This window comes from Rattus norvegicus, chromosome 4 (assembly GCF_036323735.1).
Source record: "Rattus norvegicus strain BN/NHsdMcwi chromosome 4, GRCr8, whole genome shotgun sequence".
Classification (NCBI taxonomy): domain Eukaryota; kingdom Metazoa; phylum Chordata; class Mammalia; order Rodentia; family Muridae; genus Rattus; species Rattus norvegicus.
In genome coordinates, this window is record NC_086022.1 from 73,134,803 (window position 1) to 73,162,750 (window position 27,948).

Here is a 27,948-nt window from a genome sequence, read left to right on the forward strand (position 1 = left end):
CTTGCTTCAAGGATTCTCGTGCCTCAAAGTCCGAATAGACTTGAGTATCCTTAACACAGAGATCCAGGGGCAAAGACAGGAACCGAGTTGAAAGTACCCTAGGCCTGGAGATTAGACCTCTTGGACCCCCGCACAAGTTTGCAGGTAGAGACAAGGTTCAAGCTAGTCCAGGTTTCTTATTAGCTTGCCCATTTAATATCAGCTTTCTGGTTTAAGGAAGAAAGACTCCTGGTTCATGGAATATTTCTTATTTCTTTTAGGAAAAGGATAGCAAAATTATAAAATTCTTACTGCTTCTTACCACAGGAGCGGGAGGTGGGTAAGGAATGTAAGTGGTGGCCAGATTGAAACAGCTGCTGTGAGCTGGGGGAGGAAGAGCCGGTTCTAACCAGAGCTCACGTGTTTTCGTTTTAGTTACTTCAAAGTTTCTGGACACCAGGCGTTTTCCTGCCATATTAAACAATCAGCTACCTGGACTTTTCCTGTGTCTAAAGACCCTCTTTTGAGAGGCTTCCCAAAGGAGTAGGAGTCTTAGTTCTTTTTGCAACATAAAACTGTGAATTAACTAAGGGACAGTATGATGGCTCAGTGGGTTTAAAAAAAAGTGCTTGTTTTTTCAAACTTGATAACCTGAGTTCAGTCCCCAGTGAAATGTTGGAGAGAACCAACTCCTGAAAGGTGTTTCCTGACCCCATAGACTTGGGAGGATGACATGGGCCCCTTACACATGTACCCCCCCACCACGCACACACACACCAGGCACACTAAGAAATACAACTTAAAAGATTAAAATACAAACTAAATAACTTCACAGCAATGTAATTATAATGTCAGGCATCTCTCATTCATCCCTATGTCCCCCTAAAATTGACACACTGCTTAAAGAGAATTTTAGACCCAATATCCAGTTTCTGAATATCTGCCACATTCTAGGTCAGGCCAGCAAGGTGTGGGTGCAGTGAAGATGTTCTCTCTGGGAAAAATCAGCATTATTTGGTTGTGGCTGGAACACTATGGTTTTCTGGAGTATACATTTAAAGGACTGACCAACTGTGTGGGGGGGGGGAGGTGGGCGGGGGGATGACTGTCTTCCCCACAGAAGCTCATTGGCGGTCACAGATTAAAACAGTAGCTCAGAGGAATGGGTTGTGTCCATACTACATGGCTACTATCCATTCAGTAGGGGCAGACAAGGGAACCCTGAGCAGCAAAGTCTCTCTTTGGAGCAGGAACCACTTCTTAGAAGTATTGACCCCTTTGCTGAAGCTGTGTGACTTACCATGCCATAGCCTGCCCCAAACACCACATAGCAAGCAAGGCCTCGACCTTGATGTAGAGGCCTTCCCAGGGCTGGGCCTCTGTGTTCTACACCCAGGTGTTCAGAGCACTGATCTGATGGTTTTGAAATTATTCTGATACCCAGCCATAAACCAGGATTTTGTAATGATTTTGTTTAAAGTGAACCTTGTGGGTCTCATCCTCTGAAATCCTCTGAAATCTCAATTACTACTAGGTCCAAGGAGGGACCCCAAATGCGCACTTTAACAAGAACCTTGAGGGATTTACTATCCCTTGTAAACTAAGGCACTTGTAGACTTTTGAAAAGTAGAGTCAATTAAAAGCGTCCCAGGAAAGGCCTTGGAGTAGAGCTCAGAGGTACAGTGTTTAGTGTGTTTAAGGCTCTACAGCCATTTTGTTGTTGTTGTTGCTGTTGTTTGTTTGTTTGTTTTTCAGCACTGTAAAGCAAAGCAAAAGCACACTTCTTGGGAATAAATATGGATGCTATAGATGACAGTGGTCCATATGGGACAAGGACATCAGCGTTCCCCTCACCTAGGGTGTCTCCTTGCAGTGAGAAGCAGGATACAATCTCTTAAATTGATTAAGCTATCACATTAAATACAAAGTTTGTCATCCCTCTGCATTCTTGCCCCTGCTTCTGTGTTTTTCTCACGGGCTGACCCCATCAGGGTGAAGGCAAGTAAAACATCGATGTTATATCTGACTGTGAGAGATACAAGGGCCTCATTATGCAAAAAGTTTTGGGTAAGGAGTTGGGGGATTAAAAAATGTCTGTTATTTTTCAAAACACATAGTCAAGTTAGTTGGGATATAAAATTTGTTTTGTTTTCTCTTGCTTGTGGTCATCTGGGCTTTTTGTGACTTTCTTTTCTCCAAAGAACACAGTTTAATGCTTTCTTTATTTACACGAATGCCTTGTACTTGATGAATTTTGTTCAGATGTAAAACACGGCCTGCTTAATGGGAAGGTATGGTCTTGACAATATATACCATTAAGTCCTACCTCTCCCAGAGAAGAAAGTCATCTCCATTACACAGGAGACAGAAGGTGTGGTTTTTAGGGGCTCTTAAGGATGTTTATTTCCAAGTCTTGTTTAGCAACATTTCATCTTCATAATCTCTGACTATTTGATATACTCAACTGTGTTTGGAATGAAGGCACGTGATTTTTATGTTTTTATTATTTGGTTTCTTAGTTTTCAGAGCCAAACCAGAAACCAACAAAACCAGTCCTCACCATGGAAGAACTGTTTGTTACAATATATCACTCTGTCTTCCTTCCTTCCTTCCTTCCTTCCTTCCTTCCTTCCTTCCTTCCTTTCCTCCTCCTCCTTCTTTCTCCCTCTCTCCTCCTCTTCCTCTTCCTCTTCTTTTTTATTGGATATAATCATGAAAGAGCAAATGAAATGTGTCAGCTGCTACTAGAAATTTGTCAGTTTTCCCCCAAGTCTGTGTATAACTGGGGTAAGCAAGTAAAGTGATCTCTCTTTCTCCTTTCTTCTTCTTCTTCTTTTTATCTAGTGAGAACCACAAATGAATGATGGCAAAAATATATGCTTCAAAATACTTGTTCTTTGTGTCACACCTAAGGTCACTGGGAAAACTGAGACCAGAGACACCGGAGTTAAGTTGTGAAAGACAGCTGGAAAGCTACACAGGCCTCGGATAGTGAGACCAGCTTCTCAGCCAACAGGGTGGCTGGGCCCTAGAAGAGGTGCTTTGAAGTGAAGCAGGAAAACTGGGAAAGGCTCACACAGGCCTTAGGCTCACACAGGCCTTAGGCTCACACAGGCCTTAAGCTCACACAGGCCTTAGGCTCACACAGGTTAGAGATCATCACTTCAGACCTGAAGAAGGGCCAAGAGCCAGGTGATCCAGAGCTGACACTGCTAGTGATCGGGGGAGAAACAGAAGAGCCACCTATCTTCAGCCACAGGCTGCCTTTGGGAAGCCCAGGACAGGATGGTTTGAACTGTTGGTGAAAGGGATTGAAGACAGCTGTGTGAAGAGGGCACTGCTCTGGTAAGGCCAGATCAGCTCGGTGTGTGAAGCCACATGGTACATCTCCTTTCCTTTGTTTAGAGTGCTTCAGATTGGGTGTCCAAGATAAGAATGTGGACTGTGTGAGACATGTGTCAGCTCTTGTTTGCCACTGACCTCCACTGTCTAGGATTCGCAAGTCAGAAAAAGCTTTTACCTCTGCTCCAGTCTCATCGGATTGCAAAGCTGGGGTGCCAATTACAGCACAGCCTGTAAGTTATCCCCAAAGCCTTGTTCCAACCTTTACCCAGGCCAGGCTCCCCTCTGTCCCGGCAGCCTTTGTTACTGCCTTTCAATCCTCAGAACGGCTTATGCCCTCTCATGCCTCAGGCCACAGAAAAGCCAGTTATCAGAGTGGAACATCTTTCCTTCCCTTCCATTTCAGTCTTACTCAGACTTCAAAGGCCAGCACAAATGCTCAGTTTTCTGTGGAGCCTGAGTCAGCCAGAATTTATTGCTCCTCCTTCATGCTGTCCTTGAATTATACTGTGTTTATATTTGCATAACATTCTTCAAAACAGGCTGACCTGATTAGAATTTTGCCCATCCTCCTCAGGCTGGAGCTCTTAGATGACAATATCCATCTACTGTATGTCAGATTTTTTCCACTTGCTTAAAAACAAATCGCTCTCATATATTTTGTACAGTTCTATTATTAGCCCCATGTTAATGAAGAACAAACTGTGTTGTTCCTCAATACTTTCCCAAAGGCAGGGTGGCTAATCAAGATCGGAACCCAGTCAATCAGGTTCCCTCCTGCACGCCTAAGCATCCAGTTACACTATTTACCTATCAATCACTGTGCTTGGTAGATCGATTTGCATATGGCAGAATAATAACTGTTTATTGGATCAAAAGTTGGTCACCAATGCCCGAAGTCGGGCTGTTGGACAGGAATGATGGCCACGGCTATGAAAGGGTCCTACAGGGATGCAGCTGTCCTGGCTCTTGACTGTGGAGGACATTCCATAGGTCTCACACTGGAGCTGAGCATGACCAGCCATGGGGAAGTGGGGGGGAAGGGTGTATGCAATCTGCTGCTTCTGACAGGAGAATCTAACCATCCCTGAATAAAAAGCAGGGGGGGGGAAACCCCTTCATTTCTGATCATAGGTTCAGATCATTTAGACTAATGTAGGCTTAGTTCATAAAATTAAACTAGTCACTGTATTTTATAGGTGGTAATATTGCTAGCTTTGTTGACAGTTTTAAAGTAATGTATTAGTGCTATTTTTTTTTAACAGATTTACTTAGGTTCTCTCTTCCCCTTTGTGTGTGTGTGCACGAATGCGCGTGCTTGTATGGGTATAGACTGCCACAGCTCGCTTATAGAGGTGGTCAGAGGACAAACTATAGAAGGGAGCTGGCTATATCTTTCTACCATGTAGGTGTCAGGGGTCTGAATTCCAGCCATCAGGTTTGGTGGCAAGTGCCTCTTCCAAGTAAGCCATCTTGCTGGCCCAATGTGTTCAATCCTCACACCTTTACAAGGCTTAGAGGAACAAAGTCCACTTGCCAGGGTTGTGTAGGAGGTGCCCTTACCTTGCTTACCCATCTCACAGGCCCTATTGATAATAATTTCTAAATAGAGATTTAAATTATACTAATTTTCCTAACAGGGTCGTGGACAGCCAATCAGAAATGTTTACATCACATTCACTTTAAAGATAAAACAAAGAATACGTCCTGCAGTGCGGATTTATTAGGAAACTAGTGGTAAATATATAACAATTCGCCCCTGGAAAACACATCATTTCTGTTGAAGTGACAGTGTTAGTCATTAACGTGTTGGTGCATTTTCTTGCTGCAGCTTTACTTTGTGTTGGCTTTTAATATCTGTCACGATTATAATTACTCTCTTTGTGTAATTTCAGACTTCTCTTTGGAAAGGCACCATGAAAAGCACAGCTCTTTATTATAGCCAAGTCTGCAGACTTTAGAGTGGCCACACGGCAATGCAAGTGCCATACAGATATTAGGAGAGAAGTATTTTAACTTAATGTCTACATCATGAAATGTATTTACTTTAAAATTGTGTATTGATTAATTCATTCATGTTTAATGTATATCAGTGTTTTGTCTGCATTTATGTCTGAAACTCATGTGTGTGTGGTGCTCATGGAGGCTGGAAGAGAGTGTTGGATTCCTTAGGGTCATGCCCTTCAATGTGGGTTCTGGGAATCGAACCCAGGTCTTTTGTGCAAGAACAGCCAGTGCTTTTAACTGCAGAGCCATCTCTCCAGTTTCTAATTTTTTTTAATTTATAAAAAAGGACAGATTTGTGATAAGGCTTCTTATGTTTTTCTTTCTTTTCCTTTTCTTTGCTGTTATTGATCTCTCACCCTGTTTCTTATTCTCAAGTCCATGAGTTTGATCATTTGTCAGAATGGTCTGTCTGGCAGGAGGGCGTAATGCCAGAATGCACCATCTGGGAAGGATCATAGGACCGTGGCCATGTGCTTTGCAGTATTGTCGGGCATCCATAGAGGAGGAGCAAGAGGTACTCCCGAACAAGTCTTCATTCATTCTGGGGCTGTCATTTCTGTTGGTGGCTCCAGAGACTTTCTCTAGGTCTGGGTTAGTGGTTCGTACATTGAGGGAAGACCTCAATGGTCAGGAAGAGGCATCTCTCTCTCTCCAGAGCACCCTTACCCCAGTTTTGCTGTTATAGTCTAGACATGAGCCCCTCCACCCCTATGTTTGACACCTTTCTTATTCCCTGTGGCCTAGGTACACTCTAGGACCCAGCGAGAGTATAAAAGGTCATATCATGTCATAGGCCCTTCTGACCTTTTGCATTAGCAAACTTTTAGCCTATTAGTACTATGCTAAACTATTCTAGACCTTTCCAATTAACAATTCCCAGATTGTGCCTGTAAATGTCTACCTTGCTTGATAATGATCAAGGGCAAGATCCCTAATGTGGGTTATAAGTTAGGAGTAACTTCCTTTGCCACGAAGGATGATGGTGAAATGATAGGCTTGCATTTGGCAAGGCAGGGAAATTAAACAGTAGCAGACTAGATTGATTACCTGGGAAATAATTCAGCCTGCCAAACCTGTCATTCAGTTTGTTGGGAGGAAGTAATAGAACTGGATAGGCTGCTTGGCCTGGTCTTCATTTTGCAAAAGGCTTCTGGTTGTCTGTCTGTTTTTCCAGCTAAGTCGAGGAAGGTATTATTAACTGGGTGCAAGCCTGGGTGGGGTTTTGCCTGGACACTCTGGAATTTAGTCATGGGGTCATTCAGAGCAGCCTAAGTGGTGAGAAAAGAGCCTGTGAGAACATAAAGCCATATCTGAAATTTCTATTTACTTGAGTTTTCACTTTACTGTTTCAATGAACTCTCCCTCTACGCCCCAGGTTGGCCTTGAAGTCATGATTGCCCTGGTGCAGCTCACAAGGATGACAAGGCATAAGCCAGCAACTAGGCTCACACACACTTCCCATTTCTAATCTGAACTTCTACAGCTCCTGCTCTGAGTCGGGTGGCATATTTGTTTGTTAGCAGGGCTTACTAAGGGTATTTCAAGAGGGCAGTGGGCTGGGCAGTAACTAGAGGACCAACTGCAAGCTTACTTTTTGGACTTTTGAGATATTGGTTCACTCTATAGCCCAAGCTGGTCTTGAACTGTAATTCAGGGCAATTCCTTCTAATGACAAGGTACAGCCAATTTTCCCAATTAATTCTGTAGGTTATCTGTTGATTTATTGAATAAGATAGTTCTCAAACGTCTGATTCCCCACTCCAAATATGCAACTCGCCTCTCTTCTGTGTCACCCAACCATCACCTTTGATTCTGTCTTCTCCAGTGTACGGGCACACTGTTGTGACATTCTAACCTGTTACTCTCCTTTCAGCCTTGCAAGGAAGCATGGAGAGCACTGAATCAGGCCTGATGTGTCACTCCTCTCTGTATATCATCTTCGTAGTTCCCACTGTGCTTAGAGGCAAAGGAAAAACCTTTTACTGTATGCTGTCTGGCTTCCCCCAGCTGAGCCCTGCAACATCACCTCTGGTTGTTAATGTTCAAACACTTAAACCACCAAAGCTATTGTACTGAGGGCTTCACACACAATCTTACTGTGCTGGGATGCATCTCCTTCTTCTCTAGGTGGGCTTGTTTGTGCTCAATCATCATCATTATAAATAATTAACCATCTCCTTGCAGTAAGGACTCCTTTGGCTGGATAATCTAGGTAAATCTGCTGTGTAATATTTACTTTTTGTTACTATTATAACACTTTGCACGAGATGTAACCATAGTTCATTTACCCACTGCTTCTATACTATTTTAAGTTTCTTTTCTTTAGAAATTACTGCTTTGTTTCACCAACACAAACTCATGTTTGTCACTTATATGTCATAATGGCTGATCACAGTGTTATCTACTTGTCGTATAGATTCATCAGTGAATAAAAATATGGGCTTCTTAGTTGGGAGAAAGAATGATAAGATTTCTGTCACAAATATGTTAGAGACACCCAACAATCCTCTTTCTATGATGTATTTTGTAAAATTGGAATTCCATTTTCTACTTTTAGTATACTACTGCTAGAGTTTACAGAGCATTTGTACAACTTATCCCAGTCCACCTTCGAGTAATATTGTACCTTTAATAAAAATAAGAACCTCCCAGCACATACCTCTATAGCAGGATGTGCCTATGTGCCCCGTCACCCAGTCCTCTGTGATGTTGCTAGAACACACTTTCCTTCTGCACATGTCTTCACCTTCAGAAGGCATTGTTATTTTGGCTTTCAACAGCTCATTATCTTAAAAAAATGTTTTCACAATGGGAAACATCAGTGTTCTATTCTCTCTTCACATGTTTAGACTTTTCAGGGCTCAAGAGTCTTGTAGGTAGACCCCGATTTCCATAAAGCACAATTTTCCACATAAAGGGAAATTTATTTCTTTTTCACTTTCCTTTCAGTTAAAGTACTGTGATGGATTCATCCACTTTTATATGTCGGCATAACTTTATTTTTTTTCCTTTTTTTTTATTAACTTGAGTATTTCTTATATACATTTCAAGTGTTATTCCCTTTCCCGGTTTCCGGGCAAACATCCTCCTCCCCCTCCCCTTCCCTATGGGTGTCCTCCTCCCAACCCTCCCCCCATTGCCGCCCTCCCCCCAACAGTCTAGTTCACTGGGGGTTCAGTCTTAGCAGGACCCAGGGCTTCCCCTTCCACTGGTGCTCTTACTAGGATATTCATTGCTACCTATGGGGTCAGAGTCCAGGGTCAGTCCATGTATAGTCTTTAGGTAGTGGCTTAGTCCCTGGAAGCTCTGGTTGTTTGGCATTGTTGTACATATGGGGTCTCTAGCCCCTTCAAGCTCTTCCAGTTCTTTCTCTGATTCCTTCAATGGGGGTCCTATTCTCAGTTCAGTGGTTTGCTGCTGGAATTCGCCTCTGTATTTGCTGTATTCTGGCTGTGTCTCTCAGGAGAGATCTACATCCGGCTCCTGTCGGTCTGCACTTCTTTGCTTCATCCATCTTGTCTAATTGGGTGGCTGTATATGTATGGGCCACATGTGGGGCAGGCTCTGAATGGGTGTTCCTTCAGTCTCTGTTTTAATCTTTGCCTCTCTATTCCCTGCCAAGGGTATTCTTGTTCCCCTTTTAAAGAAGGAGTGAAGCATTCACATTTTAATCATCCGTCTTGAGTTTCATTTGTTCTAGGCATCTAGAGTAATTCAAGCATTTGGGCTAATACCACTTATCAATGAGTGCATACCATGTATGTCTTTCTGTGATTGGGTTAGCTCACTCAGGATGATATTTTCCAGTTCCAACCATTTGCCTATGAATTTCATAAAGTCGTTTTTGATAGCTGAGTAATATTCCATTGTGTAGATGTAGCACATTTTCTGTATCCATTCCTCTGTTGAAGGGCATCTGGGTTCTTTCCAGCTTCTGGCTATTATAAATAAGGCTGCGATGAACATAGTGGAGCATGTGTCTTTTTTATATGTTGGGGCATCTTTTGGGTATATGCCCAAGAGAGGTATAGCTGGATCCTCAGGCAGTTCAATGTCCAATTTTCTGAGGAACCTCCAGACTGATTTCCAGAATGGTTGTACCAGTCTGCAATCCCACCAACAATGGAGGAGTGTTCCTCTTTCTCCGCATCCTCACCAGCATCTGCTGTCACCTGAGTTTTTGATCTTAGTCGGCATAACTTTAAATCAGCAGGTACTTTGTACTTGGGTTCTTTGAAAATGTCAGTCTCCTTCTTTTACACGCATTGTTCCTAATGAAAAAATACCATTCTTACTTTTGTTGGCCTATGCTTGTATTTTTTTGTCTCTTTATTCTGTTTTCAATTTTCTTCTTTCTGGAGTTTTAAGTGATCTGAGTGCATTGTTTCTCACTGCGGCCCTTTTTCTTCACCATCTGGAGTTCATTAATGCCTTGGCTCCATAACCTTATAATTCTCATCATATTGGAAGGTGTTACCAGCTACTCTTTGTCTAAATGTTTCTGTCACCTTTCCCCTCTCCCTCTTCAAGGACTCCAGATATACTGACATAAGCCTTCTGATGTTGTCTCACCAATATTTCATGTATGATTTTTCAGGCCTTTCAACCTGAGTGTTTTATTTTAGAAAGCTTCTATCTTATAACTTTTAAGTGTTTTATTGGTTATTTTATTTATTTACATTTCAAATGTTATCCCCTTCCCAGTTTCCCCTCCACAAACCCCCTATTCCCTCTCCCCTCCCCCTGCCTCTATGAGGGTGCTTCCTACCTGCCCACCCACTCCAGCCTCAGCATCCTAGCATTCCCCTACTGTGGAGCATTGAGTCTCCATCGGACCAACGGGCTCTCCTCCCAGTGATTCCAGATAAGGCAGTCCTCTGCTACATATCCAGCTGGAGCCATGGGTGCCCCCTGTGTACTCTTTAGTTGGTGGTTTATTCCCTGGAAGCTCTGGGAGGAGGGTCTGGTTAGTTGATATTGTTTTTTTTTTTCTCATGGTTCCACATGGAGAGAAGGGGAGAGGAAAGGAAAGGCTGGTCATGAGCAGGTGGAGGGAAAGGGGAGGGAGGGGATGGAGAGAGAAGGGACAGGGAAGGGGGCAAGAGCAGAGAAAAACAAAAAGCAAGAGGGCATTGTTGTTCTTCCTAAGGGCTTTCAAACACCTTTAGCTCCTTCAGTCCTTGTCCTAACTTCTCTATTGGAGTCTTCATGCTCAGTCTGATATTTGGCTGTGTGTATCTGTATCTGTATTGGTCAGGCTCTATGGAGCCTCTCAGGAGACAGCTCTATCAGGCTCCTGTCAGCAAGTTCTTCTTGGCATCAGCAATAGTGTCTGGGTGATCCTGGGTGTCAAGTTTTAAGTTTTATAATTTTTCTTCTTCAGCACTTGCAGTTACTTGAACATTGATTTTTTTTTAATCTATAGAAGTTTGAGTTTCATCTTCTATATAGTAAACTGTATGATTCTAGTATTATTTCTTTTAATTGTACTTAAGTTAATATATTTTTTATCTTAGTTGAGAAAAAAAGTTCTCTGCTTCTTTGAATGCCTAGAAATATTTGTGAGATGTTAGAGATGAATTTTACTTTGTTTAAAATAAATAGTGGTTTGGTATATGCATGTCAGTGGTGTGTGTGTGTGTGTGTGTGTGTGTGTGTGTGTGTGTGTACGTGTACATTTGTGCTCACACATAGACATATGTGTTTGTTGGTCTCTGATTTAAAGTCTGACTTAAGATTTCTAACTTTACAATGGTGTAAAAGCAGGTCATATTAAATATAAATTGTATTCTTAATTTTGCTCTTTTCCCATGTTAGCAATATAAGATTTTTTACAATTGTTGGTTACTCAGAGTCACCAACTGGTACTCTATAGTGTACTATGTATCTTCTGTATCAATGAATTCTTTAGAATTTACAAAATGAAGTAAATTATTTTTAATATACAATGTGGTCTATAAGGTTTATGTATAGAGATATGTTTCCATTATTCCCAAAACAACTCAGGTAAGTACTACTTATACATTTGCATCATGTTTGTGGTTATAGCAACATAGAGTAAGCTGATTTAGAACATAAGCTCATGAATGGATATGCATGGTTAATATAGAAATACTGTACTGTTTGATCTAGTAGCCTTGAGTATGTACAGATTTTATGGTATGGGCTATTAGAAACAATCTCCCATTGATACTGTGGGGCAAATCTCTGTCTGTTTGTCTGTCTCTCTCTGTTTCTCTCTGTCTGTCTGTCTCAGTCTCTGTCTCTGTCTCTCTGTCTCTCAGTCTCTCTCCGTCTCTGTCTCTATCTGTCTCTGTCTCTGTCTCTCTCTCTCTGTGTGTGTGTGTGTGTGTGTGTGTGTGTGTGTGTGTGTGTGTGTGTGTGACTTGAGCTTCATTACTGGGAAGTACTTTCATTGCTTTGAAGGTCATTTTAAGTTTGACCACACCAGAAACACTTCAAGTATGAGGTCATTTTCCCTATTATGGAGGTATTATCCTGATGAATACTCCAGTCCATGTCCAGTACATCTTCTCTGGTTGATAGGAATGAAATTATTCTTGGCCTCAGGTGTCTTTCACTTGTGATTATTTTATCTTTTTTCCCCATTGGTTCTTTTCCTGATCAGTGTAGTGTAGTACACACACACACACACACACACACACACACACACACACACACACACCATATACAGTGACTTATCTGAAGGCGTGAGATGACCTGCCCTGCTGAGAATCAGTGGTGTGTGGTAAGGCTTTGCGCACCTCTCAGCATCTCCTTTCCATTGATTTTCTTTTTTGCGTGTGTAGTCATTCCTTTTTAGCACTGTCCAATGAGTTTTAGATACTTAATCTTGAATTTTAAATTCTATGTACCTAAACCCAGCAATACCATTGTCCATCCTAAAATTTGGAAATTTCTTCCAGACACTAAATTTTGAGAACATTGTGAAGTTCACTTCCTTCTCCTGATTAGTCTTCTTGGATGATGATGGTCTTGTGATGATGATGGTCATCATTTGACATGTTTTTCTACAGATGCTTAAGATGATAGGGAACCTTTGATAAAAATTTCTATGTATAAATACATATATGTATAAATTATATATATGACACATGTACACATATATTTATGATATATATGATTTCCTTTTCTTTGTGTCTAGTGACAACCTAATGTGTCATTAATGTACCGGGCACCAAATCCAGTGAGTGGTGTACAGGACCAGGCTCCACCTGATAGGGAGATTTAAAACTTAAGAAGACATATCATCGACTTCCTCATCATGAGCACACAAAAGTAGCAGACTAGGAACTGATTCGTTGCCCTAAAACCACCATGAACCCAAGAACAGAGGGCAGAATATTCACTCTGAATGTCCACTTCAGCTTCACAGCCTATTGTGATCTAGAAGAGGGACTGTCTTCTTTCTAGGATCTGAAATAGTGGGGAGAACCATCTAATCTTCAATATGGCATCCCGAATTTTCTAAATGATCAAACCTTTGGTAATTTTGTGTGATTTTCCCATCCATCAGTTTATATTGTTAACATCCTTCTGTACTGATACCTTTCTTTCTCTTTGAAAATATTTCCCCCATCATTCCATCATTCTATGTGCAAGGCACAATACTAAATGCTAAGGCTGCAAGTGGCACCAGTGAAAAATGACCCTTTGGCTGTCATCATTAGTCTTGTAAAAAATGGAAAGGAAGGAGATACTTCGAGGTAGCTTTTGAAAAGATTCATTTGTAAATTGCATTTACCTCCTCCTTTTTAGTTTTAGAACATATTCAGGCCCCAATGTGTTGTAGTGACAGATAGCATGCAGGAAAAGTGAGCTCCCTTGACTCAGCCCACTATTTTGCTTGGCTGTGATGGGTGCACATGCTCTGATGACACATGACCCCAGAGACTTCATCCCAAGATTGATACCGATGTGCTTTCTCATGTTTGTCATTACTATACTCCTCATTTATTTGGTGTGGTGTGAGTGGACACTAGGAGATCTTTACTGCCTATAATCCCGGGTGATAGCCCACCCAATTGGGCAAATTTCCTGCAAATCAATATGAAGATGCACTTTAATGAATTAATGCTGTTTAGATGAATTATAAACCTTATAGAATTGCTGATTTGATTCAAATCATTTTTAGGAAGAAAGTTTAAGGACATGGTTTTAGTTATTTTGCTAGAACGATGTAATAAAGTTAGAATCAAGAATAGAATGTGCCCTTCCTCATAGAATAGTAAGTAAAGGCTTCATAATTAGTAATACAATGAGATTTCATAAATTGCTCTAAGAAGAGAAATAGACTTGGGACAAATTTGTGATCAAGTAAAAGCATTCATTCTAGGTCAGGTCTTAGTTGTATATTATGATAAAGCAAGTCCATGTGTAACTGTTGCTTTGAACTTATAATGAGCTTATAGAATGAAACACTGCTTTGAACTTACTACTGACATCATTCAGTAACTCCCCTTTTGTATAAATTTTTATTTATGAGGTCATTTTATAAAGAACTTTTGTCTAAGAAGGTATTCAGAAGGCTGAGAGAAAAAATAAAGTGTGGCTGTTGGGGTTCTGCTCCATTGCTCCATCTACCAAATGTGCATATGTGTATATGTCTATATATAGGTATATACACACATTATGTACACATGTGTATATATGTAAGTATGTATGTACAATTGTTATGAAGTAGGTGTTCAGTTTTGCCCAGAAAGAGAGAGTGCACCTGACTTTCTTTCTTCCTTTCTTTCTTTCTTTCTTTCTTTCTTTCTTTCTTTCTTTCTGTCTTTCTGTCTTTCTGTCTTTCTGTCTTTCTGTCTTTCTGTCTTTCTGTCTTTCTGTCTTTCTGTCTTTCTGTCTTTCTGTCTTTCTGTCTTTCTGTCTTTCTGTCTTTCTGTCTTTCTTTTCCTTTTTCTGGGAAATAGCCAAAAGCCATCAGATTCTGGCTCCCCAGATAGTGAGAGTTAATTTGCCAGAAGCCATCAGCTTCCCCAGAACAGTAAGAGAGAGAGAGAGAGAGAGAGAGAGAGAGAGAGAGAGAGAGAGAGTTAAAGGTCAGAGTCCTTTGGCCTTCCTCCAATGCTATGTTCCACCTCAGTACCTGACCCTGTCAGGGTTGGCCCCCAGCATTTTAACCTCAAAAGCACCCCCCAAAGCATTTTATTTCTGGGCAGGCTGTTCCTTGAAACAAAGGCTCACATGGTTTTTCTTAATGTGTAAAGAATATTAAGAGGTTTGTTTGGTGTGGAGGAGAGGGACACATATATGACTCTTTGGACTGAGCAGAGACACTTCCTTGGCTACACAGTGGGTTTCAGGATAGCCTGAGCTTTAATGTGAGACATTGTATACAAAATTAAACATAAACAAAACAAACTACCCCAGCAATTGTTAAAATGCAGCTTCATTCTGTCTCTCTCAGTTCAGACCTTTGACCTGGAGTGGAGCCTAGGAATCTTCCATCTTTGCTGGTGGTCCAGGAGCATGTCTAAAAATAGTCCTGTTTGAGAAACAAGTTTTCCATCTATTGAGAATGACTGCCAAACACTTCTCCACTACCTCTTCAAGTTTTTTCTTTCTCTTCCATAAAACAATATGCCTCCTTTGTCACAGAGACCATTTTCAAGCCGGCTTTGTCCATTACTGCTTTTTATAGTTCATCCACGGCAAGTTACTGTTTTATCTGTCACTGATACAGAACCTCCCACCAACATCCCTGCTTAGTCTGTGGAAATAACATCAGGAAGAGCAGGGAAACTGCCTGCTGTGTTTTGCTTCCTTTGAGGCCTGGCTGTGCTTTCAGAAATTGGGTTTTCTGTGGTTGCCCCTGGGTGGTGGGGTTTGAGATCACTGCCAATTAGAGTGGACACTAACTGTGACTAACAGGTGGCTCATGAAGAATTGGCCCGAATCCTGGTCACAGACAATGGTGACTGGGCTTCCATTTCTGCAGCCTCATAGCCCTTCACTTAGGCAGCTCGGCTGGCTCATGAGGCAATCTAATCAGAAGTGACACTCTGTTTCAGCTTGAGAGACATTGTACAAAGGTGAGGAGGACTGACAATGAGAACATGCTCATGAAGGCTTTATGCTCCTTTTAGGTCCCCCTCTTTGCAAACCTAACTTCTTAAATGATTACTTAGTACCTGGAGTCTTTCTACAAAAATGATTCTTCCATTCTTCTCTCCTCTGGCTCAAATCTGGCAGTTGCACTTTCTGTCCAGTTAAACAGGATTAGGAGGGCTGGTTTTCTATAAGGAGGCTGCCTTCCTCCACACTGACAGAACTTTTTTTTTTAAGATTATTTACTTATTATATGTAAGTACACTGTAGCTGTCTTCAGACACAGCACAAGAGGACATCAGATCTCATTATAGATGGTTGTGAGCTACCATGTGGATGCTGGGATTTGAACTCAGGACCTCTGGAAGAGCAGTCAGTGCTCATAACCTCTGAGCCATCTCTCCAGCCCAGATTTTTTTTTTTAAAGTTAAGAGTACAGTAGTATCTTTTTGTCTTATATTTTATATGTTGGAGTGGTTTTATGTCTTGTCTTGAAGGTTTTTGTTGTTGTTGTTGGTGGTGGTGGTGGTTTTGTAGATTTTAATTTAAAAGCTGAGGTGGGAGGCCTGCGTTTCCTAGGCTGTTGCAGTAACCTCTCCAACCCAAATAAGTCTGTGCAAAGAAAACACAACTCGATAAATATGAATACAAGCTCGTGCCTAGATTGGGCAGGTTCACCACTTCACTACTCCATTCCCCTGGCTATGAGACCCTTTATAACTTATATTTCTCCACGCCATGTGCTTCAGCTCCATCTTCCTCCCACCTCCTCCTGTCCTATTGACCTCCTCTCTCCCTCTCTCCCTCTCTCCCCCAACTCTTCCCTTCCCCTGCCTAATCACTGGCTCTGGCCTTTATTTTACAAGTTAAAATGGGGAGAAGGTTCTCATGAAGTCACCTGAGTCCTGTGTTTGTGACTAGGCAGCCCTTCTTGGGGCAGTGAAATTAGCATCAAAATACAAACAACTCCAGGGCAAACCAAAACACTAGGCTTTCTGACCTCTGGGTTCCAGGATATCTTCAGCAAAGCATCAGAGACTCAGGGTAAGAACATATCATTTGATCTGGGAGAAATCTACATCATGAATCTTAAAAGAATGTTAAAAAGCAAAAGGAAGCAATTTGATCCCCACTCAAGATCTTGGAACATGAAGTAGCCACCTACAGGGACACATGCAATTCCTTGTGCTCTTGTCTCCAGTCAGTAAATCTCTCCCTTCCCAAACAAATGAAGAGGCTGTATGTCTAACTAGGAGATCAGTGCAAATGTTTAATAAAAATGGGAATTTACTTTGAGTGTCTCCCATTCATTCAACAGCTATTGGAGATGCACACCTAGACACATATTCATATCATTTGAGAAACATCTTCACATTCACTGATTCAGTCTATTCTGGACTACATACTGTAACTTTAGTATTTTTCAAATCCTATTTTTAATGATAGTTCTTAAATGATTTAACCTCCCTTGTAGCTACCATCCACCAGAGGTAGTCTAAAAGAAAGGATATGGGGGTTGGAGGGGGGAGTGGACCTGTTTAGAAAGGATTTTTTCGAACAACTCCCATCTGTGTTGTCTGGAAATCAGCTGTTTCCAGGTTAGCAGGCAGCCATAGGTCCATCCACTCACAAGCACCTCATGGATACACCAGCAGTCCAGTTTGGTAGAGTCACATTAGCAACAGCAGTGACACTACCTAGCAGAGACAGCCAGGCCTCAGCCTCAGCTCGAGTAAGTAGGAGAGACCAACAGGAACACCAGAAGAAGTTCTCAGCTGTGCCTCTCTCAGGGAAGCGAAGATCAGTGAAGACTCGAGACCCACAAGCATTGCACAGCTAGCTGTACTAGCAAGTCAAACTCTGTCTTTGTCATTCTGTGGAGTCCTATTTATACCCTCCAAACATCTCGTGTCCTCCATGTGCCTTGCCTCAGCATGTGCATCCAATTAGCCCAAGTCTGCAGAGTTCTGACAAATGCAGCTCAACTACACAATGTAAGGCGGACCAATTCATGCTTGTTGTTAGCAAAGAATTTTTCATCACATGCCCTTTCATGCGCTTGCTTTAGCAGAGCATACTCTCTCCTGTGTCTGCTTCAGTGAAATGTTCCTTCATGAGTCAGCCTTAGCCTTTCACCTGTGTCCACTTTAACAAAATGTACCTTCATGTTTTTGTCCCAGCAAAACACCATCCAAACGACTTTCCAAAGAACCCTTAAGTTTCCACTTCAATAGTCTATATCCCCCTTAGGCTGGCTGAACATTCGACATGCTATTCAGAGGGCTTCTCTGTGTAATAGGTTTACAATTTTGTGTTGAGCTGCATCCATAGCTGTTTTGGGGTAGCATAGCCTATGCAACACAGGATGAACACCCCAAACTGCCTCTGCCTTTATGTATCATTTCCTGTATTAAACATTAGAGAGAAAATTGTAATGAGCAGCATTTCGACTCAGCTAGTTTATTTGTGGCCATGTCCCCTATCTGTTCAGATCAGCAGTGTAGATATCTATTCCCACTGCCCATTAACAGTAGGAACAGTAAATTCCCCATGCACCACCATACTCAGTCGCACACCTACTGCACTACAGCTGACAAAGAGCTTACCTCTCCTGTCGTCTTTTACTGGCTAACTGACCCATAACATTCAAGAGACAAAACATGTTTTACAGGAAAACTGGTTAAAACCAGAAGTATGGGGCTGGAGAGATGACTCCTGTAGTTAAGAAAGCATACTGTTCTTATGGAGGCCAGAGCCCCTTTCCCAGCACCTGTTTTGGGAAACTCACAACTTCCAGGAACCCCAGCTCCAGGGGAATCTGATGCCCATGTCTGGACTCTGTGGGCATCTTCACTCACACATACATAAGCCTGCACACAGATTCACAAATATCCATATAATTAAAAAAGTGAACTAATCTGAAGTAAAGAATAGTAAATAGGGAAGCAAAGAGCCCCGTTTCTTTCCTTGTTGCCCCATCAAACTTACAGTTTCCCCAACTAGGAGCAAGGGTGGCAGGTCAGGAATAATTATGACCCACTGACTACTATACACTTATTCTTGCCTTTATTGGGTCCATGAAAGGGATCATCTCGCTATCATACTATGTTTCTTTTTATTTTTTAGAAAGGTTAAATATACTGGCCTCATGATATTCATATTTCTTTTGTGCATTCAAGGACTTTGGGGGAAGGAGAGAAGAGATGTCCATAGGGACAGTTTGTTTTGCTTTATTTTCATATTTGGTTGGAGTCTATCTTTTCCCATTATTTATGTGAGCTCACAGCCACGGACAGTGCTTTTATATAAGTGCAGGGCAATGGCAGGGAAAGCTGAGATGCCACATATGATTTATTGCTCTGACGTGCCTGAGACTTAAGCGGGCAACTCGTATCCAGGGCTGCCTCAGTACTTCAGTATTTGAGCTTCCCAACACCAATACAGTGCAGTGAACATTATCAGGCAGATGAACTTGGTCCAGCTTGACTGTCAATAGGTACCCTGCAACCCTGTCAAAACCACTAGCTCCAATTTCCATGTTTTCATTACAATATTGTGTATAGAGTTTGAAGGTGGTAGGCCTCCTGAATATGGTAGTGATCTTTCCTCTGTTAGGTGTTCAGGAGACAAGTGGACTGCTTATGCTATATTTTTTTGTAAGGCTTGGCTGCCACCTGGTGGAAGAAATAGTATTATATGCGTATCTTAGGAAGAATTTCTGAGGATATTCTGAAATGGTTTGGTTGTCTTAGGCTAATTTAAATGTATTGGTGTTTCTGGTAAGACACGATGTAAAGTTTTGCTGTTTGCATGTAGGTTTCACATTAGCAAAAGATTTAAGTACCAGATTCATGTTCTTCTAGGTTTGCTCCCAGCTCTGAGACTGTGTAAATCTATATATACATAGTTCTGGATAACAAATCTAGGACAGAATGACAAGGATTCTTACCATCAGTGGACAGTAGAATGGAGATGTAATAAACACCACATTCTTGGGACAGATTTGATGGGACTAACTTAAATGCAATGGAACCCTCATTCTTCATTATCAACTGTAAGCAAAAAGCATGTGATATAAGTAGAGTAGAAGGCAAAATTTCAGCAACACAAAGCATCTGATGAGTTGTCCTTAAGTTCTATTAAATCAGATATAGAACTGTACCCTTTATCTTAAGTTGTCCAATAAGGTTCATGATCCTTTTGTTACATCACATCCCATCACAAAGTATCTTCATCAATAGCACTGTTCAGTGGTTTTCCCTCAGAGTCAAGGCTGGCTTCTATGCTAGGGCAGATCTATAGTACCAGGTTAGTGCCACCATAGACTACACTCTAGAGGTTCAATCTGGGCCACTATTGGCATACTCTTTCTCCCAGGGAGAAGTCATCAGTGAAGTCCCTGAGTCTCGACTTTCTTACTAGCTGTCTTGAAAGGCCAGTGATAACCCTAGTGAAACTGCAGAGGGATTAGCATGAGTAAAAACCCAGGGGAGCACTTAAAAAAACCTAGAAAGTAACCCAGTAGTTGGACACATGGAGTAGGACGTTGAAGGACAGCTGTGTTTCTGAGCCCAAGTGTAGAGATCGAGTAGAGAAAAGTGTAGAGATCGACAAGCAAGGAGATGGTGTTTGCAGTCAAGGGTGACAGCAGAGGTGTGGGAGGTGGCTTGTAGTCAGGTGTCACAGAGCTCATTCTGGCCCTGTCATTATTTAAACCTTTTTGTGTTCTGTATTCACACCTATGACACAGAGTTAAAACTAAGTGGCTCCTAGTCTTAATCTGAGGTATAAGTAAGGTCATAGGGACATGCATGCTAATGGTGGCTTCACAAACCCCATTTGGGTGTAAAGGGCATGAGGAAGTGTTTAGCTTCCCAGGAATCGGCACAGCTGTCATGCTAATTAAGCATGGCAAACAGACTCTTTTCTAAGGCAAGCTGGAGCTCTCCTCCTGTCCACTGGCACAGGTGACTTGCCTGGATAGAAGGATGCTTAGCTTGTCTTTAAATACCATCTCCCCTGGGTAAACAATGGAGGCAGGGCAGTACTATTTCTGGCTATAGGAATGTCAACACCCAGTGGCTTGCAGGCCACTTCAAACAGTAGGGTAGACACATGCCAGCTGGCACTGGCTGCACACTGTGCTCTGTAGGTAAGAAAACACAGGCAGATAAACACTGTAATTAACAATCCTGGAGCGATGGTATGCTCATACAGTAAAAACAGGCGATGGATTGGAAATGCAATCTGAACTTAATCGTTTAGTCAAGGTGATTTCATAGTTGACTAATTTAGCAACCCATCTTTAAAAGGCAGCTAATTAAAAAATGCCTGAGGTTATCAATTTGTTGCCAGAACTGCAGAAAAATGGGCATGGAAAGATTTTAGTCCAGATAATTATTGAATAAAGACTTGATTCGCATGTTAGGGCAATGTTCTAGATGGAGGTGTTTTTATGTGGAACTTTTGCAGGTTTAGAGGAGGGATTGTTGAGAGACTGTAGAGTATCACTGTATTCTATTTTCGTTAAGCATAAAGCATATATGTGATTATTAGGGCGACTTCATATTTACATGATGGTTTAAGAATGCCTGGAATTCTGAGTTGCGGCAGAAGTCCTGAGGAAGGAGTCACAATGGATAAGAGGACTAGCAAAGAGGCTGAGAAATTGGACACAGTGTGCAGGGGAGAATATAAAATGAGGTTAGGGGAGGCCAGAGGCATTTTAGTTAACTGTAAACACTTGTATTTCCCCTCAAAGTCACTGCAGGGTTTCAAGTAGAGCAATTGGATGTGGCTAAAGTTGGGGAAGAAAACAAGGTAGAAGCAAGACAACTATGAAGTGATGGGAGAGCATGTTGTGACTAGGCATGGGAATGTGAGGGAGCCTGGGGAGAAGTGAGAGCCTAAGCACACTTTGGATATGAGAAAGAGAAAGACAATTGGGGCAGGAACAAGGGGAAGGATGCTTGCAGATCAGAGTGGGAGCACTTAGCTCCTACTCCAGCACCAAGCCTGTCTGCTTCCTGCCATGTCGAGCATGGACTAAGCCTCAGAAACTGTGAGCAAACCCTCCACTAAATACTTTCTTTCACAAGTTGCCTTGGTCATGGTGTCACCTCACAGCAATAGAACATAATAGACTAAACCAGGTTCTTAAAGGAGCTTAGTGACTGGAGAAAAGAATAGCAAAGTTGGGTGGTAGCTGAGAATGTAAGACTGCACTTAAGAAAGTAATTGTTTGCTAATGAGAATGATTTGGATGAAAGACACAGGATAGGCAGATTGCAGAAGGACCTTTCTAGGGGAGCTAGGGAGCTGTGCATGGAGCAGGGATTGGTCTTGATGAGGATGTGGATAGTTTATCTCTGGTCACAGGAAGGAAAATGGAGTGTGTAGGAGGTGGCAAGTGTTGGTTGGGGGGACCCTCCCCTTCTATAAGGGTGTTCCCCTTCCCCAAACACTCCCCCCCAACATTCCCCTGCACTGGGGTGTGTCAAGCCTTGGCAGGACCAAGGGCTTCTCCTCCCATTGGTGCCCAACAAAGCCATCCTCTGCTACATATGCAGCTGGAGCCATGGGTCTGTCCATGTCTTTGGGTAGTGGTTTAGTCCCAGGGAGCTCTGGTTGGTTGGTATTGTTGTTCTTATAGGGTTGTAAGCCCCTTCAGCTCCTTCAGTCCTTTCTCTAACTCCTCCAATGGGGACCCCGTTTTCAGTTCAATGGTTTGCTGCTAGCATTTGCCTCTGTATTTGTCATGCTCTGGCTGAGCCTCTTAGGAGACAGCTATATCAGGCTCCTGTCAGCATGTACTTCTTGGCTTCATCAATATTATCAAGTTTTGGTGGATATGTCCAGTTGGGGCAGGCTCTGAATGGCCATTCCTTTAATCTCTGCTCCAATCCCCTCCTATGAATATTTTTGTTCTCCCTTTTTTTTTTTCATAATGGATTTTTTTTTTTAATTAACTTGAGTATTTCTTATATACATTTCAAGTGTTATTCCCTTTCCCGGTTTCCGGGCAAACATCCCCCTCCAGCTCCCCTTCCTTATGGGTGTTCCCCTCCCAACCCTCCCCCCATTGCCGCCCTCCCCCCATAGTCTAGTTCACTGGGGGTTCAGTCTTAGCAGGACCCAGGGCTTCCCCTTCCACTGGTGCTCTTACTAGGATATTCATTGCTACCTATAGGGTCAGAGTCCAGGGTCAGTCCATGTATAGTCTTTAGGTAGTGGCTTAGTCCCTGGAAGCTCTGGATGCTTGACATTGTTGTACTTTTGGGGTCTCTAGCCCCTTCAAGCTCTTCCAGTTCTTTCTCTGATTCCTTCAACGGGGGACCTATTCTCAGTTCAGTGGTTTGCTGCTGGCATTCGCCTCTGTATTTGCTGTATTCTGGCTGTGTCTCTCAGGAGCGATCTACATCCGGCTCCTGTCGGTCTGCACTTCTTTGCTTCATCCATCTTGTCTAATTGGGTGGCTGTATATGTATGGGCCACATGTGGGGCAGGCTCTGAATGGGTGTTCCTTCAGTCTCTGTTTTAATCTTTGCCTCTCCCTTCCCTGCCAAGGGTATTCTTTTTCCTCATTTAAAGAAGGAGTGAAGCATTCACATTTTGATCATCCGTCTTGAGTTTCGTTTGTTCTAGGGATCTAGGGTAATTCAAGCATTTGGGCTAATAGCCACTTATCAATGAGTGCATACCATGTATGTCTTTCTGTGATTGGGTTAGCTCACTCAGGATGATGTTTTCCAGTTCCAACCATTTGCCTACGAATTTCATAAACTCGTTGTTTTTGATAGCTGAGTAATATTCCATTGTGTAGATGTACCACATTTTCTGTATCCATTCCTCTGTTGAAGGGCATCTGGGTTCTTTCCAGCTTCTGGCTATTATAAATAAGGCTGCGATGAACATAGTGGAGCACGTGTCTCTTTTATATGTTGAGGCATCTTTTGGGTATATGCCCAAGAAGGGTATAGCTGGATCCTCAGGCAGTTCAATGTCCAATTTTCTGATGAACCTCCAGACTGATTTCCAGAATGGTTTTACCAGTCTGCAATCCCACCAACAATGGAGGAGTGTTCCTCTTTCTCCACATCCTCGCCAGCATCTGCTGTCACCTGAGTTTTTGATCTTAGCCAATCGCACTGGTGTGAGGTGAAATCTCAGGGTTGTTTTGATTTGCATTTCCCTTATGACTAAAGATGTTGAACATTTCTTTAGGTGTTTCTCAGCCATTCGGCATTCCTCAGCTGTGAATTCTTTGTTTAGCTCTGAACCCCATTTTTTAATAGGGTTATTTGTTTCCCTGCGGTCTAACTTCTTTAGTTCTTTGTATATTCTGGATATAAGGCCTCTATCTGTTGTAGGATTGGTAAAGATCTTTTCCCAATCTGTTGGTTGCCGTTTTGTCCTAACCACAGTGTCCTTTGCCTTACAGAAGCTTTGCAGTTTTATGAGATCCCATTTGTCGATTCTTGATCTTAGAGCATAAGCCATTGGTGTTTTGTTCAGGAAATTTTTTCCAGTGCCCATGTGTTCCAGATGCTTCCCTAGTTTTTCTTCTATTAGTTTGAGTGTGTCTGGTTTGATGTGGAGGTCCTTGATCCACTTGGACTTAAGCTTTGTACAGGGTGATAAGGATGGATCGATCTGCATTCTTCTACATGTTGACCTCCAGTTGAACCAGCACCATTTGCTGAAAATGCTATCTTTTTTCCATTGGATGGTTTTGGCTCCTTTGTCAAAAATCAAGTGACCATAGGTGTGTGGGTTCATTTCTGGGTCTTCAATTCTATTCCATTGTTCTATCTGTCTGTCTCTGTACCAATACCCTGCAGTTTTTATCACTATTGCTCTGTAATACTGCTTGAGTTCAGGGATAGTGATTCCCCCTGAAGTCCTTTTATTGTTGAGGATAGCTTTAGCTATCCTGGGTTTTTTGTTATTCCAGATGAATTTGCAAATTGTTCTGTCTAACTCTTTGAAGAATTGGATTGGTATTTTGATGGGGATTGCATTGAATCTGTAGATTGCTTTTGGTAAAATGGCCATTTTTACTATATTAATCCTGCCAATCCATGAGCATGGGAGATCTTTCCATCTTCTGAGGTCTTCTTCAATTTCTTTCCTCAGTGTCTTGAAGTTCTTATTGTACAGATCTTTTACTTGCTTGGTTAAAGTCACACCGAGGTACTTTATATTATTTGGGTCTATTATGAAGGGTGTCGTTTCCCTAATTTCTTTCTCGGCTTGTTTCTCCTTTGTGTAGAGGAAGGCAACTGATTTATTTGAGTTAATTTTATACCCAGCCACTTTGCTGAAGTTGTTTATCAGCTTTAGTAGTTCTCTGGTGGAACTTTTGGGATCACTTAAATATACTATCATGTCATCTGCAAATAGTGATATTTTGACCTCTTCTTTTCCGATCTGTATCCCCTTGATCTCCTTTTGTTGTCTGATTGCTCTGGCTAGAACTTCAAGAACTATATTGAATAAGTAGGGAGAGAGTGGGCAGCCTTGTCTGGTCCCGGATTTTAGTGGGATTGCTTCAAGTTTCTCTCCATTTAGTTTAATGTTAGCAACTGGTTTGCTGTATATGGCTTTTACTATGTTTAGGTATGGGCCTTGAATTCCTATTCTTTCCAGGACTTTTATCATGAAGGGGTGTTGAATTTTGTCAAATGCTTTCTCAGCATCTAATGAAATGATCATGTGGTTCTGTTCTTTCAGTTTGTTTATATAATGGATCACGTTGATGGTTTTCCATATATTAAACCATCCCTGCATGCCTGGGATGAAGCCTACTTGATCATGGTGGATGATTGTTTTGATGTGCTCTTGAATTCGGTTTGCCAGAATTTTATTGAGTATTTTTGCGTCGATATTCATAAGGGAAATTGGTCTGAAGTTCTCTTTCTTTGTTGTGTCTTTGTGTGGTTTAGGTATAAGAGTAATTGTGGCTTCGTAGAAGGAATTCGGTAGGGCTCCATCTGTTTCAATTTTGTGGAATAGTTTGGATAATATTGGTATGAGGTCTTCTATGAAGGTTTGATAGAATTCTGCACTAAACCCGTCTGGACCTGGGCTCTTTTTGGTTGGGAGACCTTTAATGACTGCTTCTATTTCCTTAGGAGTTATGGGGTTGTTTAACTGGTTTATCTGTTCCTGATTTAACTTCGATACCTGGTATCTGTCTAGGAAATTGTCCATTTCCTGAAGATTTTCAAGTTTTGTTGAATATAGGTTTTTATAGTAAGATCTGATGATTTTTTGAATTTCCTCTGAATCTGTAGTTATGTCTCCCTTTTCATTTCTGATTTTGTTAATTTGGACACACACTCTGGGTCCTCTCGTTAGTGTGGCTAAGGGTTTATCTATCTTGTTGATTTTCTCAAAGAACCAACTTTTGGTTCTGTTGATTCTTTCTATGGTCCTTTTTGTGTCTACTTGGTTGATTTCAGCTCTGAGTTTGATTATTTCCTGCCTTCTACTCCTCCTGGGTGCATTTGCTTCTTTTTGTTCTAGAGCTTTTAGGTGTGCTGTCAAGCTGCTGACATATGCTCTTTCCTGTTTCTTTCTGCAGGCACTCAGCGCTATGAGTTTTCCTCTTAGCACAGCTTTCATTGTGTCCCATAAGTTTGGGTATGTTGTACCTTCATTTTCATTAAATTCTAAAAATTTTTTAATTTCTTTCTTTATTTCTTCCTTGACCAGGTTATCATTGAGTAGAGCATTGTTCAATTTCCACGTATATGTGGGCATTCTTCCCTTATTGTTATTGAAGACCAGTTTTAGGCCGTGGTGGTCCGATAGCACGCATGGGATTATTTCTATCTTTCTGTACCTGTTGAGGCCCGTTTTTTTACCAATTATATGGTCAATTTTGGAGAAAGTACCATGAGGAGCTGAGAAGAAGGTATATCCTTTTGCTTTAGGATAGAATGTTCTATAAATATCCGTTAAGTCCATCTGGCTCATGACTTCTCTTAGTCTGTCGACATCACTGTTTAATTTCTGTTTCCATGATCTGTCCATTGATGAGAGTGGGGTGTTGAAATCTCCCACTATTATTGTGTGAGGTGCAATGTGTGTTTTGAGCTTTAGTAAGGTTTCTTTTACATATGTAGGTGCCCTTGTATTTGGGGCATAGATATTTAGGATTGAGAGTTCATCTTGGTGGATTTTTCCTTTGATGAATATGAAGTGTCCTTCCTTATCTTTTTTGATGACTTTTAGTTGGAAATTGATTTTATTTGATATTAGAATGGCTACTCCAGCTTGTTTCTTCTGACCATTTGCTTGGAAAGTTGTTTTCCAGCCTTTCACTCTGAGGTAGTGTCTGTCTTTGTCTCTGAGGTGTGTTTCCTGTAGGCAGCAGAATGCAGGGTCCTCGTTGCGCATCCAGTTTGTTAATCTATGTCTTTTTATTGGGGAGTTGAGGCCATTGATATTGAGAGATATTAAGGAATAGTGATTATTGCTTCCCGTTATATTCATATTTGGATGTGAGGTTATGTTTGTGTGCTTTCATTCTCTTTGTTTTGTTGCCAAGATGATTAGTTGCTTCTTCTAGGGTATTGCTTGCCTCCTTATGTTGGGCTTTACCATTTATTATCCTTTGTAGTGCTGGATTTGTAGAAAGATATTGTGTAAATTTGGTTTTGTCATGGAATATCTTGGTTTCTCCATCAATGTTAATTGAGAGTTTTGCTGGATACAGTAACCTGGGCTGGCATTTGTGTTCTCTTAGGGTCTGTATGACATCAGTCCAGGATCTTCTGGCCTTCATAGTTTCTGGCGAGAAGTCTGGTGTGATTCTGATAGGTCTCCCTTTATATGTTACTTGACCTTTTTCCCTTACTGCTTTTAATATTCTTTCTTTATTTTGTGCGTTTGGTGTTTTGACAATTATGTGATGGGAGGTGTTTCTTTTCTGGTCCAATCTATTTGGAGTTCTGTAGGCTTCTTGTATGCCTATGGGTATCTCTTTTTTTAGGTTAGGGAAGTTTTCTTCTATGATTTTGTTGAAGATATTTACTGGTCCTTTGAGCTGGGAGTCTTCACTCTCTTCTATACCTATTATCCTTAGGTTTGATCTTCTCATTGAGTGCTGGATTTCCTGTATGTTTTGGACCAGTAGCTTTTTCCGCTTTACATTATCTTTGACAGTTGAGTCAATGATTTCTATGGAATCTTCTGCTCCTGAGATTCTCTCTTCCATCTCTTGTATTCTGTTGGTGAAGCTTGTATCTACAGCTCCTTGTCTCTTCTTTTGGTTTTCTATATCCAGGGTTGTTTCCATGTGTTCTTTCTTGATTGCTTCTATTTCCATTTTTAATTCCTTCAACTGTTTGATTGTGTTTTCCTGGAATTCTTTCAGGGATTTTTGTGTCTCCTCTCTATGGGCTTCTACTTGTTTATTTATGTTTTCCTGGAATTCTTTCAGGGATTTTTGTGTCTCCTCTGTATGGGCTTCTACTTGTTTATTTATGTTTTCCTGGAATTCTTTCAGGGATTTTTGTGTCTCCTCTCTATGGGCTTCTA